General features: G+C 41.4%; 1 long non-coding RNA gene across 8 annotated transcripts in view; it reads left to right on the top strand.

The window, feature by feature from the left end:
- The window catches only part of LOC103877996, a 39,898-nt gene that overhangs the window by 23,730 nt on the left and 871 nt on the right, over nt 1-15,297 (top strand). For 5 of the 8 annotated variants that reach the window (XR_004177304.1, XR_004177307.1, XR_004177306.1 and 2 more), the window contains 2 exons: nt 12,294-12,386; nt 13,765-14,148. The exons of 1 other annotated variant lie outside the window; for it this stretch is intronic. This is a non-coding gene — a long non-coding RNA (uncharacterized LOC103877996). Of the gene's footprint in view, nt 1-12,293; nt 12,412-13,764; nt 14,149-15,297 lie in introns of those variants that run through there. 2 more of the 8 variants (XR_004177305.1, XR_004177308.1) reach the window with 2 other exon arrangements.

Genomic DNA, 15,297 nt, shown 5'->3' with positions numbered 1-15,297 from the left:
CTGTCTCAGAACCACCTGATGGCCTTGTTGAAAATGCAGACCAACTGAATCAGAATCTGTGGTGACTGAGTGCATGTGTGTTTGGGGGTGAATGTGAGGAAAATAAATATCTATTTTTCTGAAAAAACACTCCAGGTCATATTGCTGGGCAGCTAGGTTTGAGAAGCACTATTCTTGAATGTCCCTTAGAATCATCCAGGTTGAAATCAATCATTGCAAAATGTTCCATTTATAGCCAGCTGTCCAGTGAGCATTTTGATTAACTGAGAACTTCATTTTTTTCCTCCCTTCCGCACTCCTTACATCCCCAACCAACTGGGTCATTCTGGACTTCATATACTACTTGCCATTAGCAGAATGTCATTGAGCTGAATTTCATTATGTCCTGACACATTTGCCCTGCAAGTCTGTGATGTTCTGTGGCTCATCTTTATGCTAAATGAATGCTCATTCACCTGAGCTGTTGACAGCTTGTCGTTTTACATTAACTTTTTCCTTTACCATCTTGAATAACCCCCCTCCCACATGTACCTGAGCTCTATAGTTTGCAGGCTAGGTCACATTATACTTAGGATAGTTCACTTACAAGGCATCCAGTTGTGGCACATCATAATGAAGGCAGAGACAACATCAGAAAGATAAAGATTAAAAAGTTTGATAATACTCAGTGTTGGTAAGGATACAGGGAAACTGACATTCTTATGTACCATCAGAAGTCTAAACTGGCACAGCTTATTTGGAGGGCAATTGGATGATATCAATGCCCCAATTTTTTTTTTAAAAAAATCACATACTGGGCTGGGCACAGTGGCTCACGCCTGTAATCCTAGCACTTTGGGTGGCTGAGGCGGGTGGGTCACGAGGTCAGGAGATTGAGACCATCCTGGCTAACATGGTGAAACCCTGTCTCTACTAAAAAATACAAAAAAATTAGCCGGGTGTGGTGGCAAGCCCCTGCAGTCCCAGCTACTCGGGAGGCTGAGGCAGAAGAATAGCATGAACCCAGGAGGCAGAGCTTGCAGTGAGCTGAGATCGTGCCACTGTATTCCAGCCTGGGCAACAGAGCAAGACTCCATCACAAAAATAAATAAATAAATAAATATAAAAAATCTCATACTATTTGGTTCAGCAATGTTATTTCTGGGAGTTTGTCCTGCAGAAGTACTTACATAATGCACAAAAATGTATGGAGAAGAATGTTCATTGCTGCATTATTGATAATAGCACAAAACTGAAAGCTACTATAATATTTATCATTAGAAGAGTGTTTAGATAGATTGTGGTATATTTGTGTAATGGAATATGTTAACTAAGATAAGTAGCTCTACAAGTGCTGGGGTTGAAAGGCTGGGCCCAGTGTGCCAGAATGTAGCCTCTCCAACAAGGCTGAGTTTTTTATATGGCAACTCAACGCTCCCAGACAGAGTGTTGGGTGAACAAGGTAGATGCTTTGTGGTCTTTCATGACAGATTTGGAAGACACAGCATCACTTCTACACTACTCCATGCGTTGAAGCAGTGTAAGCCTACACAGATTCAAGGGGAGGGAAATAAACTCTGCCTTTCAGAGACAGAAGTGTCAAGAATTTGTGTCCATGTTTTATATCTGTGACACAGTCCTTACCTCTAGGGAGTAGGAGGTGGAGAAAGAAGATTTTGCTTTTCATTTTATACCTTTCCATATATTATTTGATTATTTAAAAATTGCCTGCATTGGTTTTGAGATTACAAGAGAGATAAAATAAGAAGAAAAGAATTGGAGGAAAAGAGAGGCCGGGGGTAGATTTGCAAGTGGAAGAACAGGTAGAAACAAGGAAGAAAGGCAGATAGACCTGGCAGGGAGTGGTAGAGGAGATAGATATGGGATTGATAAATGTGGAGGGTGGTAGCAATTTGGTTTCGTGTTCATGCTGGGCACACATGGAATAGTCTTCTACCACTGCTCCCCATTGTCTGTCTATCCTGCCCTTGGAAATGCTGCTCATCTTTTAAGGAACAACTTAAATGCCATTTCCTCTGTGCAATCTTCTCAGTCCTCTCAGAGCCCTAGCAGTCCTACCCTACTCTGTATTTTCATCACATTTGTGTGAGTAGACCTGCATAGAGCTCATGCCAGCTTGGCTCCTTCAGTTATTTGAGTGTTCTTCTCTCCCTCTCCAGAAACTGTCCTCAATGGCTGACATAATGTTTTGTCAATTTCCTACATTTTCACAGTGCCTAACACTATGTCACACAGTGGGCAGTGGCATTTTGTAAAATATTTTTCAAAGTAAAAAATTTCTTATTTAGCAAACATTTATACAGTATTTAGTACCTGCTGGGTAATGTCCTCAAATATTGGCTCATTTACTCTCTCATAACAACCCCCATAAGACAGGTACCATCATAGCCCCATTTTACAGAGGACAAAATTCATGCATAGAGAGGTCAAGGAACAAGGTCATAAACCTAGTAAATGGTAGAGCTTAGAGTCAACCCCAAATACTTGGCTCTAGTCCTCTTATCACTGCTCTTCCCTTCATCAGGACATAATGCAGCATATTTCTACATTTTCACATCTGCAAGTCAAGAGGAATTGTTTCATTATATTTTGTAAAATGTACCAGCAACCAATCAGAATTGAAATTCCATATACAAACCACTCTCTGGATGGACATGCAGTAAAATAGGTAGAACAGCATTTGGGCTACTTGATTAGAGCTTTAGTATTTAACTTTCTCTTTCTCTTCATTGACTCCAACCTGGACTAGACAACATCTCCCAGGCAGTGCGGAAAGATCCCAGAACATGATCAATGCCTTAGAAGGTCTACAGAGGGAACATTAGAGAAATATCGGAAGAAACCACTAAAAGAAGGGAACAGAGGTTCAGGAAAGGGCTGGATGTGGGTAGGAAGTAACTTGAAAAAAATATTCATTAGGTATTGTATGAAGCAGTCTTGTGGTTGAAAACTCCAAAATAATGAGGTCACACATTTATTTTTACCAACCTACCTTCCCAATGATTGCAGAGATACTATTATACAAAGAAGGAGAAGAATTAATCAATTTCCATGTTTGTTATCATGGCTGGTGTTAAAATAGAGCAGGGACCTTGGACAAGCTACTATCTGACAAAGTGTTACAAAGTTGGAAGGAAATAGGGGAGTCAGACAGTTTCATCAAGGCTATTTCCACTTTATTTAGAAGGGGGTTTAATTTAGAGGCAGGGATTGGCATGAAGGTTATGTCAAACACAGAAGTGCTTTGTATCAAATTTTAGTTCCACTTTGCTTTGAGGTTGCACAGATAGACAATGAAAATATAGGAGTGTTGAGTATTAGTCCTCTTGCTTGCTTATTGCTTTTTATTATCTGAATGACTTGGTGCTAATTTCTAACATTCAACATTTATGGACTTCCAGGAACTCATAAATGTCACATCAGGCTGCCTCTTGGTGAATTTTTAATCAAGGGGGAGAATTTCAGCTACAAATAGACCAAGAATCAAGAGGCCCGCTATTGATCGGTCAAAGTGGCACTTATGAGCCTGAGGTGGAAGCAGTTTGGATAAAAGGATTCTGGGCTTTCTATGGCCCCAGAGACATCTTTTTCCATCAAGTCCACGTTAGTATCAGATACCTCTTCCAAGTTATTGAATAGTAGCAAATAATATGAGGTCTCCTAAAGGCCCATACGAATAGATATAAATATGAGAAGAAAAGTCAAATGTCTGGCTCAAGCCAAATATCATCTCGGCCAGACAGCCTCTGGATGTTACACTCCAATCCCCAAGCAAATGGTCCCATTCTTCCTTCCATAGGGCAGAATGTCTCCTTGGGTAGTGGGTCAAGGCTCAGATGCTCTGGCTATTCTGTGCTGGACAGGGGCAGACCTCTAAGTCTGAGGCCTTGAGTCGTCCCTGCAGAGATACAGAGCGGTGCTTGTTATGTCAGGGATCACTCAGCCCAGTGAATGATGTCTCTCACTAATGCCAAGCCATGAATCATTGGTCTGTGGTACTGTAAAATTAACATGCACCACTATAAATAACTCATCCGTAATGGGCTGTCATTGATGGCTTTTTGGAAAGGTTTGACTCAGGAGTAAGGGTTTTAATGACTGTAATTGAAATTAGATGAAAAGCATCAGTATTGTGCTTTTATCCTGACCCATGCGAGGACAAATTCCATCATATGTCAAAACAATTATGCTGTGTCAAACCTGAGGGGCAGGATGCCACGTCTCTTCTCCTCAGCACCTTGGACTGCTGTCTCCTGAGATGTCACCTGGTGAGTGACAGGGCACATGCGAGTCACTCCTCGGTGCTGTTTCTTCACAAAGGGCTCCGCTGTAACGGAGACGGGCACTGCTGGAACAGCAACCCCACCCCAACTCCCAGATGAGAGCTATTATCAGCAGGAAGGGCCGTTATTATTAATAACAAGGACAGTCCTTTGTATAGAGGAATATGGTTTACGAAGCTCTTTCACTTCCATGATCACATTTAATCTTTACCAAGGCCCCAGAGGTAGGTCAGATGCTATTGCTATCATCATCCTCAGATGTACGAAGGGATGGAGACTCAGAGAGCTAGGTGACTTGCCCAAGGTCACATAGCTAGTGAGTGATCAAGTAGGAACCAGGAACCTTTGATCTGAAGCCTTTCTACACCCTAGTGCCCCCTAATGATGGCCTGGTGGTTGCTGTTGAACGTCTTTCTCCTCCAGTCCCACCAGCATGCTTCTGGCTTCTGTAAAACACTAGATCCTAAGTGATTCTGGGAGACCCTTCTTCTTGATCATTAATAGGAAAATCAAAACAGCCGAGGGAAAAAGTAAACATAGTATATTTTTCACTGACTGGCTCTAATGCTAAACAGCTTTTTCTAGTACAATTTGAGTCATGAGTGGAGGTTCCAAGCAAGTCAGTGAAGAGTTTTTGAAACAGGCTGCAGTGCTTCAGTCCTCTCTTTTCATTTTGCTTCTGGTGTAATAGAGTGCTTCAAGAGTTTCGTTTCAGGGGATGCTGAGTATTAGGAGGGGGCTGAACTGTCATAAGGAAAAGTGCCAGGATCAGGGAGCAAGGCCCTCAGGGACACTCCTTCAAAGCCCAGCCCCCTCCACTTTCCCTAAAATCAGAGGCAGCTCTACATAGAGATTTTCCAGCCTCCTGCCTGTATCCCAGGAAGGCTGGTGCCCAAGACACTGCCAGGCCCTTCAGCCCTGTGGTGACTGTTCCTGGCCTTGCTCTCAGGAGACAGACAACCTTAGAAGCAGGAGAAGCCATATGCTTCAGCCATTATCTTCTGAACCTCTGGGCCCCAGACAATTAATCAGAGGAGCTGAGCTCACGTGTGTCTACAGCCCTAACATCTCCCCAACAGAGCCCGTGCCACTCTGGTGGAGGTTTGCAAATGAACACACAGCATACCTTTGTTCATACAGCATGTCACCATTCCCCACCTGGAGACAGCTCCGTAATCCTCCTGTGCAAAAATAACAAGTCCCACATAGGACTGCGTACATGGTCTAATTACACGTAACAAAACATCTTGTCTCAGGAGAGAAGGAGTGTTTGGTAGTAAATTAAGAGATGCAAAAGCCACTGCGAGCCATGCTGATTAATCCAGCTCTCTAGCAATGGGGAAGGATCCTTGAGAAATGGGTTTGCAGTTGGATGATAATTATATGCCCACTATGGGGGCTTTTCATGTACCACTAGCTTTTGTGTGAAGGGGAGGGAATGTGACTGAGATGGAGACTGCATAGCTGATTTATTCAGTGCTGTGTTGACAGAATGGAAATTGCTTCAGAAAACGCTAATACTTATTAAATGGGTAAAATACCAGGGAGCCCACCTGCACTGGCTCAAGATGCCTCACGCTCCCATTTCAGATGGGACTGCATCTGTGCACACTGAAACCTTTATCCAGCTTTGCCCATAAGAATTGTGGATTTATTTGACTTTCCTTACCCCTTTCAGCACCAAGCTCACAGAGCCACTCTGAGCTCCAGTCCATGGGGACCTTATCGATTAAAGGGAAAACAGAACAAACACTTTAGAAAAACAGAGAAAAACATGCTTACAACTAATGAAAACTATAAAAATAGATGGTGCGTGTCAGGTAGGGGCTGGGGGGAGGGGCACGTGCATAATGCTTTATGGTTAATACCCAGTGCCTAAGCTTTTAAACAAGATGTGTGTTTGAAATTTTGGCTTTGCCACTTCCTAGAAGCCATCGGACTCTCTGGGCTTTAGCTTTCTAATCTGCAATATGGGATTAGTAATTATTTCTGCCCTTCCTACCTTGGGGGTTGTTGTGGAGATCAAGTAGGAAAAGTGATGTGAAAATGCCTTCCGAACTGGAAAGCACTGTACAAATGTCACTTTCCCTGATATTAGCACAATGTCTAGCACATAGCAAGTGTCTAATAAATATGCTAGTTGATGGATTGATAGACAGTTGCTAAGGGGTGAGAATGGAGTTATTTGAAACATTTGGAAAATTCAAGGGATATTTGCTATAAGTCATGGATTTTTAACAAAATTTTTAAATGGGAAGGGGGGTGGAACCTTGCTAGGAAGAACAGAGAAATACTGACTGTAGAGATAAGAAGATCTAAGTGAGAAGAGCATATTTCATTGGCTAGAATCTGAATTGAGAAGAAGTTGAAGGAAATTAGGTAAAGGATGGAGAAAAGGAAGGCTGAGGGGTCAGAGGGTAAATGCTGGGGTAGAGCCTGTCCTTGAGAAAACAGCTGATTGCATGGAGATCTATGCAAAGACGGGCATCCATGCAAAAAATATGGGCAACCGTGCAAAAAGATGAGCATACATGAGAAGGTGGGCATCCATGCAGAAAGATGGGTATCCATGCAAAGATGAGCACCTATGCAAAATGATGGGCATCCATGCAAAAAGATGAGTATCCATGCAAAGATGGATGTCTAGGCAAATACAGACATCCAGGCAAAGGCGGGCATCCATGCAAAGATGGGCATCCATGCGAGGCAAGAGAAATGCAGGTTGCAGTTGGGGAACAGAATAGACGGAATGAAGACATGTAGTACTCAGGGACAGAATCTTGAATTCGATTGCTTCCACAATCTTTTGTGGTGGTGACAGTTGGGGATTAGTAGATAGGGGATGGGATGGGAATAGATAGGATGGTCATGAACTTGATCTCTGACATTCCCCAATAAAGTGCTTATTGGAAAGTCCCATCCCAATAAAGCATTCCAGTATTTTAGGGAATGAAGTAGTTCAAGGATCTTAGTCTACACCAATAAAATCCCCAGGGAGCCGAAAACAGCCTGTGAACTTTCCAGGGGAGGTGCACCCCCCACACTCCATAACCCCTGCTTTTAACACATACTTTTCTACAGAGTCTGTAATTCATAAGGATAAGAAAGAAAATACATTTTCACTACAATAGAGAGAAGTTCTGTGAGAATGGAACCGTGTTTTGAATGTTGTAATATACAGAAATTGACACCCGTCTACTTCCTATTCAAAAATCCTCTCTCTGGACTAGCATAACAATGCTTTCTCCTCTATATTTTCCTTGCATGCTGCCACGAACTGCTGTTGTGAAGCAAATCCTTCTGTTGCAATCTTTTATTTTTACCTCCCCCTACCACTTTGTAAATCTCTTTCTTTCTCTAAAATATTAAAGTGTGGCAAAAGCTGCTAAGTGACTAAGAAATGGACCCTTCTGAGTCAACAGATCTGCCCCCCTATAAATCTTTGAGTCATAGCTGCTAACATTTCTTGACACAATTCGGTATTTCTTTTGATTTTTTTTTTCTCTCCTGGTAGCAAGGCTTACAAAAATTTCAAAGTGTTTGAGGATGGGAGGTTTCAGGCCACCCTTACCATCATCAAGAGCTCCTGACAAGTAGCACAAGAATATGAAATAATATGTTAATTTCTTGGCACAGCTCGGATACCCCTTTCCTCCTACTGACAAATCGTTTTGGGGGGCTGTAAACACTGCTCTTAGTGTGCCTCCAAGAGTTCCAAATAGCCATTTCCATGTGGTGACCACCCACTCCCTGCATGTTCACATCATGGTGCAGAGAAGACAGTGGAAATTCAAATCTGCATCCTATACTTACTAGCTGAGATCTCTGAACAAGTCACTTTACCTCTCTGAACCTCAATTCCTCATCTGTGAGATGGAATAAAAACATAGAACCCAGAGGACCATTGTGAGATAAAGCGTGACAATGTGTGTGTGCTTAGAACCCAAGGGTCTCTCATTAGGTATGAATTAATTCATTTGTCTCCTTTTTCTTTTTTTTTTTTTTTGAGACGGAGTCTCGCTCTGCCGCCCAGGCTGCAGTGCAATGGCCGGATCTCAGCTCACTGCAAGCTCCGCCTCCCGGGTTTACGCCATTCTCCTGCCTCAGCCTCCCGAGTAGCTGGGACTACAGGCGCCCGCCACCGCGCCCGGCTAGTTTTTTGTATTTTTTAGTAGAGACGGGGTTTCACCGTGTTCGCCAGGATGGTCTCGATCTCCTGACCTCGTGATCCGCCCGTCTCGGCCTCCCAAAGTGCTGGGATTACAGGCTTGAGCCACCGCGCCCGGCCCCTCCTTTTTCATTTAAAGTCTCTCTCTCTCTCTCTCTCTGTCTGTCTGTCATTTTCTCTCTCTCTGCAAAGGCATATATCATATTTGGATGGATGCATAAGAAACTGACAACAGTGGTTTCTTCTAGAGAGGCTGTACTCTGATATAGAAAGATGATTTTATCTTTCGCTGTGCAACTTTCATACTATTTGAAATCTTTGCCATGATCATGTATTGCTTAAAAATATAAAGCAAATATGTACTTTTAGAAATTCTGAGCTCCAAACTCTTGGTCCCTTTTCATCAGTATCCTCTCTTCCTTTCAGTTTGCATGTTTCATACTGAACAGCCACAGAAAGAAAATCCCGTATGTGTTGGTTCCTGTTTTGACATGCCAAATATTCACTGTAGGACTTACCTTGTAGTGTAGAAGGCCTCCAAATTGAAGAAGTACTGGGAAATAGATGGACTTTAAGTAATAAAGGGTTGGACAACTGGATAGCCATTTGGGAGAAGATAAAAATGGATTTATATCTTACATCCTCACCCAAAATAAACTCCAAACAGATCAGAGAGTTAATGTTAAAAAAAAAAAGGAGCCATGAATGTACTAAAGAAAACATGGGTGAATTACTTTATGTACTAGAAGAAAACATGGATGAATTACTTTATGTGTATGGAGAAAGCTTTGCTAATCCTGATTCAAAATCCAGATTTAATATATGAAAAGATTGACAAATTTCATTCTAATAAAACTCAAAATTTTTGGTATGGTACAGTGGCTCACACCTATAATCTCAGCACTTTGGGAGGCCAAGGCGGGTGGACCACCTGAGGTCGGGAGTTTGAGACCAGCCTGACCAACATGGTGAAACCCCGTCCCTACTAAAAATACAAAAATTAGCCAGGGGTGGTGGCACGCGCCTGTAATCCCAGCTACTCGGGAGGCTGAGGCAGGAGAATCGTTTGAACCCAGGAGGCGGAGATTGCGATGAGCCGAGATTGTGCCACTGCGCTCCAGCCTGGGCAACAAGAGCAAAACTCTGTCTCAAAAAAACAAACAAACAAACAAACAACAACAACAAAAAACCCAAATCTTTGCATGGCAAAAACATCACAAATTCAAAAGACAAGTAACTAAATTGAAAAGAGTATATGCAATAGACATTACAGAGAAAGGGCTAATATCCCCCTAATACATATAGAATATTTGAAAATCAAGAGATGAAAGTCCAAAAACTTGAAAGCAACCTGAGCAAAATAAATAGATGTTTCACAGAAAAATATATGCAAATGGCTTTTAAACATACAAAGAATTACTCACTTACTTATAATAAGAGAAACAAAAACAAAATTACACTTAAGATACTATTTTTTACCTCTTAGATTGGCAGAATTCTAAAGGTTGACAACATACATTTTCAGTGAGTCTGTCAGGAAAGAGATACACTCATAAATTGCTGGAGAGAGTGTAAAATGATCGGTCTCCAGGGAGGAGAATGTGGTATATCTAGGAAAAGTATGCATTTACCCTTTGACTTAGCAGTTCTTCTTGTTGAGATTTACTCTGAGATACACTTCCACAAACATGAACCACTAGTGATAAGGTAATTTTTTGAGATGTTATTTATTGTAACAAAATGTTGGAATTATTGTTGCCCTTGTGTAGTAGATAAGTTGCATAATCTGTGGTACATCCATACAACACAATGCACACAATGTAAAAAAGAATAAAGCAGCTCTATGAATGGATAAGAAATGACTTCCAGGATATGTTGTTAAGGGCAGGAAGAAAGATGTGAAAGAATGCATACAGTATGTTATCCTTTGTATAAGAAAAAAGGAAGAAAAAACCCTCCAAACCCATGTACTTCTTTGCTTATTTTTACAAAAAAAAAAAAAAAAAAAAAAAAGTAGGATGCATGACAGAATCTGATGAAAATGGTTGCCTATTTGGGTTGTGTGGGAAAAGGGTGGCAGGGTTAGGGATGGTACTGAGACTTCTTTGAATATATCTTTTAATATAACTTTGACATATAAATCATATAAATTTTTTATATACTGTATGTTAAAGTAAAATTAAATCAAATCAGTAAGGGTGAATACAAAGCAAATCTTAAAGCTCAATATAAAATGAAACAAAGAAAGCCAACTACATATCAAATTGACAACCTAACTGTACAGAAAGTAAATAACTAATTCAAAAACTTTTGAATGCAGCATTCGGACTGTACATTCTTAGTGGGTGATAGTCTAAAAAAAAGATCTGTAACGGCATCTTAAACGTATTTAGTCGGCTTGTTGCTGGTGGTTGTTTTGGTACAGTAATCCCCAAACTATTCTGAATATGTTGTAGGACTGAGCCAATGAGTTAGACATACTGATGGTGTTAGGAATCAGGGAGGAGTATGCAAACATAGCACAGGGAAAGATGAGGAAGAATCCTGGATGTTTAATTCCAGTGAAAGGAGTCAGTCTAAACTCAGATGTGTCCACTGAAATGTCCTAGAAGCAACAAACTCCACTAGCAATCAGCTCACTTAACACCCAGACTCGGTTTCTTGTTTTTAATTGGCTTAAAACAACAATAAACATGTATTACCCTCATAGTCTCTGTGTAGCAAACATTTGGGAGTGGCATAGATGGACAGTTCTGGCACAGGATCTCTTGTGATGTCATCTGAAGGCTGACCTGGAGCTAGCTGGATCTACTTCCAAGATGGCTCATCCCCATGGCTGGCAAGATGATGCAGGTTGCTGCACCGAGACCAGTGTCTGCCTACGTGCCCTTCTCCACAGGCTGCTTGAGTGCCCTCACAGCATGGCGGCTGGCATCCCCCCACTGAGTGAGCAGCACAAGAGAGGCTAAAGCTGAGACGGGGATGTCTTTTACGACCTAGCCTCAGCAATCCCACACTGTCACTTTCACAGTATTCTGTTGATCACACAGAACAGCCATGATTCAGTGAGACAGGACTACATGAGGGTATGAACAGTAGGCAGCAAGGATCATTTAAGCTGAGAACTAAAGGCTGAGTAAAGCAGCTAGTCGAGTGAAGAGAGTGCAAGAAGTACCCTTCTTATAAGTCATGGGACAGAACTTTGAAATAAGTTTATATGACTAGGGAGTAAAGATGAGTAAAGTTCTTGCAAGTTTTGTTAAGAAGCTTAGTTTTTACAATAAAGCCAATAAACCAACAAAGTGTTTATATTTTAGTAAGATCACTCTGGTTATTACATGGAGGGTGGACTGAAGGAACAAGGATAGGGAACAGGAATAGCAGTAAGGAAACTAGGAGACTATTGAGATGATCCTGACAAGAAATGGCAACTTTGACTATGGTGGTGGCAATAGAGGTGAGAAAAGTGGGCAAGTGCTGAGAGACTTAGGAGACAAACACACATGACCCAATGTTTGGACATATGGATCAGACATTAGAGAGGAATCAAGGTTGGCTGTGAGGTTTTTGACTCGTGCACATAAAAGGAACAGCAAGTTTGGGAATTAGAAAAAAGTGTATTTAAGATGTTGAGTTTGTAGTGCTTACACACATGGAAATGTCCAGTAGGCAGTGGGCATATGGGACCTGGGATCAGGAGATACATCTGGACATCAAAACTTACGGTTACCAGAATATCCAGATCTTAGTTCCTAAATACCATTCCCTGCTAAAAGAAACCAATGCTTCTTAGAGACACGGCTAGTTACAGGTCTGCAGCCTCGAATATCTTCTTGTTCCAGAAAGCAAAGGAGAGCTGAAACACGGATGGTGGCTTATCAAAAAATGTCATGAGCTGGCTTGAAGGAGTCCTCCCTAGTTAAACTTCAGACAATGTGAGCATCAAAGAGAATAATGATGGTAATAGAGTATAACATAATAAACATAGAGTCCAACATGATACTAAGAAATTAAAATTAAAGTTAGCATTTTATCAAGTGGTGAAATCCAAGTAAGATCTGTAGTCTAGTTCATCATGTTATGCCACAGTCAATTTCCTGGTTCTGATAACATAATATGGAAGGTGTTATTATCACTAGGGGAAGATAAGTTTTGAGTACACTGGATCTCTCTGTAATATTTTTGCGACTTCTTGTGGACTTGTTATTTCAAGATAAAAAGTTAACAAATAAACAAAAAAAGGTATATGTGTGTGTGCGTTGGGGGTGATACTCTTCATGGAAAAATTTCTGCCTGTATTTGTAGAAGAAGTGGTAGAATTAGAAGAGGTAGCATTTGCAACAACCAGTGGAATCACTGATTCATGCAAAGGTCATTAATGCATGACAAAAACCACTGGGTGAATGCTATTAGAGAATGGGATGTTCCCATGGTCTCACTCCCTGGATTATTCATTACATACAAAGGGTAAAGGAGCATTTATGGTGGAGAACTCTGGCTAACATCACCCTAACCAAGTAACAGAAGGAAATGACTGCCTCGCTAGTTCTTGCTCCTGAACTTTTGACATCAGTGCAGGATTGTTATCAATATTGACACAAAATGACATTTTGAACTTCCTGATATGCTGGGATGAAATATATGCAGCACCACCTAGGTAGCATTTATGCCAAACATGTCTAATCTGAATTCAATAATGAAGAAACAAACATACAAATTTAGGTTATAGGACATTCTACCAGACAACTAGCCTGAACTCCAAAATTATCAGCCACGAAAGATAAAGTGAAATAAAAAAATAAGTAACAGACCATTCTAGATTAAATAGACTAAGGAGACTGAAGAGAGTGACATGCAATGGATGATTTTTTTTTTTACTGGATTCTGGGTCAGAAAAAAAGTTACAAAGAACATTAATAAGAAAATTAGAAAGTGTATATATAGACAGTATTTTAGATAATATTATTGTATTAATATATTGGGAAGTAAATGTCTTGGTAATGCAAAAAAACACCATGCTTATGTAGGATAACATCCTAGTTCTTAGAAAATTTAAGATATCTGTAACTAATTTTCAAATGGCTTAGCAAAAATATTCAATTGAGGGAGACACACACACACACAGAGAACACAAACAAACAGATCAAAATGTTAGCGTAAAGGAAATAGAAAAATGAGTTTTCACCTTGTTTTCAACTTTCTGCAGGTTTAAAATTTTTCAAAATGAAAACTTGGGGAAAATAAGATAAACTGGCATTAGTTTATAAATTATGTCATTATCCTGCATCTAAACTGGAATTCCTTCCCTTTCAGCTCATCCTTTTCCCCACATCTCAGCATGATATAGCAAGAGTTGCCTGGGGCCTCATGGCCCAGTGGGGCCCAGGCCTCGAACAAATTTGCAGAGAAGTTTTGCAGCCTTCTGCCACCTCTGGACTCTGCTGCTGCACCAGCAGGGACTATTCGTGGAAGCTGTTTGACTCATCACTGAACCTAAAAGAGTGTCTGGGGAGCTGCAGGGCCTCAGTGGCCTAAGGCTTCACGAGCCCTTCTGCTTAGAGAGTTAATGCCTGAGACTAAAATTTGGGGTAACAGGACAGATTTCTGCTCAGCAGCAAAAGCTGCCCCAGCCTTTCTTATAAAATGGAGACTGCAAATAAAGAAGTTGATTGTTTCTAGGAGAAAGGTATACACCAACCACTGTATTTTTTTTTTTTTTTTTTGAGACAGAGTCTCGCTTTGTTACCCAGGCTGGACTGCAGTGGCAGAATCTCAGCTCACTACAACCTCCGCCTCCCAGGTTCAAGTGATTCTCCTGCCTCAGCCTCCTGAGTAGCTGGGATTACAGGCATGTGCCACCATGCCCAGCTAATTTTTTTATTTTTAGTAAAGATGTGGTTCCACCATGTTGGTCAGGCTGGTCTTGAGCTCCTGACCTCAAGCAATTCACTCACCTCGGCCTCCCAAAGTGCTGGGATTACAGGCATGAGCCACTGTGCCTGGCCCACCAGCTGCTTTTGGATGGATCCACTATTACTGTGGAATATTCAAATAACCAGCCACGACCATCTAACCAGCCAATAAACCAACCAATAAATGCATCTACTCATTCAACACATAGGTGCTGGGCTGCTTGCTTTGTACTGTATATTGGAGCTGCAAAGATAAGACACGGTCTATTCTACTGAAGAGTGGATTGGCCGGGCGCGGTGGCTCACGCCTGTAATCCCAGCACTTTGGGAGGCCAAGGCGGGTGGATCACCTGAGGTCGGGAGTTTGAGACCAGCCTGACAGACATGGAGAAACCCCGTCTCTACTAAAAATACAAAATTAGCCGGGTGTGGTGGCGCATGCCTGTAATCACAGCTACTCCAGAGGCTGAGGCAGGAGAATCGCTTGAACCCAGGAGGCGGAGGTTGCGGTGAGCCGAGATCGCGCCATTGCATTACAGCCTAGGCAACAAAAGTGAAACTCCATCTCAAAAAAAAAAAAAAAAAAAAAGAGAGAGAGAGTGGTTTGTGTATTATTATTACCACACAATAATTAGTAAATGCATGACAGCAATTTTCATACTGTAGCAGTGAGGTAGTGCACTTAACCTAAATTAGGAGGAGAAGGCATGAGAGAAAACTTCTTGGAGAGAAAGAATATTTTCTTTCACTTTTAAAATTATTTCCTTTTGTCCCCAAAGTTAAAAATAAATCAGGAACTAGGGCCCACAGTAGGGGAGGGGTGAAAAGTGGTTTTAAAAGTTTAATCAGGCTTCTTTCATTTTTTTCCCATCTCTGCAACTGGGCTAGGGTGACCATCTCATCCTCATTTGCCTGGGACTTGCCTGGTTTTAGC

This window comes from Papio anubis, chromosome 12 (genome assembly GCF_008728515.1).
Source record: "Papio anubis isolate 15944 chromosome 12, Panubis1.0, whole genome shotgun sequence".
NCBI lineage: Eukaryota > Metazoa > Chordata > Mammalia > Primates > Cercopithecidae > Papio > Papio anubis.
The sequence above is the reverse complement of the archived record's forward strand: the minus strand, read 5'-3'. Positions and strand labels throughout refer to the sequence as shown.